This window comes from Sapajus apella, unplaced genomic scaffold, assembly GCF_009761245.1.
Source record: "Sapajus apella isolate SASKATOON/1434 unplaced genomic scaffold, GSC_monkey_1.0 scaffold14, whole genome shotgun sequence".
Classification (NCBI taxonomy): Eukaryota; Metazoa; Chordata; class Mammalia; order Primates; family Cebidae; genus Sapajus; species Sapajus apella.
This window is the reverse complement of record NW_022436954.1, coordinates 8,818,513-8,820,599: the sequence shown is the minus strand read 5'-3', so window position 1 is coordinate 8,820,599 and position 2,087 is coordinate 8,818,513. Positions and strand designations below refer to the sequence as shown.

At 45.3% G+C, this 2,087-nt stretch overlaps 1 pseudogene; it reads right to left on the bottom strand.

Moving 5' to 3' along the window:
• Window positions 1-471: 471 nt before the first annotated feature.
• On the bottom strand, window positions 472-1,099 carry LOC116554378 (annotated as a pseudogene).
• Between the last annotated feature and the right edge of the window lie 988 nt (window positions 1,100-2,087).

Sequence of the window (2,087 nt, the reverse complement as noted above, 5' to 3'; positions counted from 1 at the left end):
GAACTTATAACTCAAACTAAAAAAGGCTTTTCCTTCTACAAAAGGCCGATTTCCTTGTATTTTGATGTTTGCCAGGCCGCATACCTCTATAGCCTAAGTAGTCTGAAAGTCTCCTGTGGAAGCTTAACACAAGACGGACTCAGCAGTAACAGTCCCAAGCATCTAATAGAGGACTCAAAGCCCACATGTCCAAACTGCATCCTACGGTCTATTGGGTTTCAACCCCATTTTCCAGGAATGGCAGCCATGCTTACCAGGATGTCAACGAAACTCAATTATAAAACAAAAACATGCAGTCCTTTACATTTCACCATCTTAAGGCCAGATCTACCCTTTTAGACCACAGAACACCTCGTGGCATTAGATAGTGACAGAAGAGGAACAAGCTTTGCAGTTTCACTGTATATTATCAAAAACACTTGAACCCATCCAGGCCAACAAGTTCGAGTTTTATGTTTTTTTGTTTTTTGGGTTTTTTTTTTTTTTTTTTTTTTTGGTCAAATGATCCTTTATTGAAATATTTTCCTTTGTGCTTCTCAACTAGCTGGGCATTCCACAGCACCACTGTTGATGTCATCTATGATGCCATGAGGGTGTGGCCATCAACATTAGAGCCCACAGACTGGGCAGTCCCCAGAATCTCTTTAATGGTTCCAGAGAGTTCTCTGGCTAAAGATCAGTGCTGCATCTGTGGAGCAATGTTGACAATCTCATCAAAAGTGATCTTCCCACTGTGTTTGTTTTTCTGTTTCTTTCCATCTCTTGGTGGTTCATTGAGGGCTTTGATGATCGGGGCAGAGGCAGAAGGCACCACCTCAATCTGGGCCTGTCTGTTCTGAATGGTGAGCTTCACCATAATCCCCAGGTCCTTCCAGTCACCCATTGCCTTGGCAATGTCATCACCAAGCTTTTTTGGAGACAGACCCAAAAAAGAGGGGCTGATCTTGGGGGCCAGCACAGAAGTGACACCAACTTCACCCCCGGTGCACCTCAGGATACGACTTTGATATCATTGGAGTCAAACTTCAGCGGCATGGTGGAGGGGGCTGGTGTGAGATGAACCCAGATTCGGGACAACCCAACAAAGTGGCACCTTGGCCTCCTCTGAGCTGAAAGCCAATTTCAAGTTTTCAAGTCATTTTATGAGCATACTGAACAGGAGCTGCCAGAGCCCTCCCCTGACTAGGAACCTATTTGCTCAGTTAGCTGAAAACATGGCCAGTAGCCTAAGTGTCTCCTCAGGCTACGGTTGCAGAGGAACCAACATAGGAAGCCAGGGGCCATAGGGAGCAAGAGAATTAGTGCTGGAAGATAATTTCACTCTAATTGTCTCATCCCCCAAACCCAAGCTTGCAAATCTGAGCATCTGGCTCTTAAAAACCTCTATAATCAGGAGGTTCTGCATTGCTCACTAAGGAAAAGCCTTCACAAACCCAGTACGAGAATTAACTTGCCTAGGACAACAATACTACAATGAGACAGTAAAGAAAACTTTATGGTGAGGCAGGAAAAACAATTCTGTGGGCCGGGCGCAGTGGCGCACACCTGTAATCCCACCACTTTGGGAGGCCAAGGCAGGCGGATCACAAGGTTAAGAGATCAAGACCATCCTGGCCAACATGGTAAAACCCTATCTATACTAAAAATACAAAAATTGGCTGGGCGTGGTGGCACACACCTGTAGTCCCAGCTACTTGGGAGGCTGAGGCAAGAAAATTGCTTGAACCCGGGAAGCAGAGGTTGCAGTGAGCCGAGATCACGCCACTGCACTCCAGCCTGGTGACAGAGCAAGACTCGGTCTCAAAAAGAAGAAAGAAAGAAAGAAAAATAATGCAACTGGAAGTGCCAAATACCTGGCAGGCACCCTCTAGCCTTTATTAGATCTGTGGACTACAGGCATATCAACAACTGCCAGCCAAATGGACAAGGGCTTGTGTACTAAGCACAATTAAGCCGTCTTTCTAATTCCTCTAAAGCAAGGAGAGGCCTTAAAGTCCATCTATGATGAAACTAAGCAAAGAACTAAAAAAGGTGAAACCATAAAGGACTAGAAAGACAATGAATGGCCCCCTGAAAGAATATTCAAT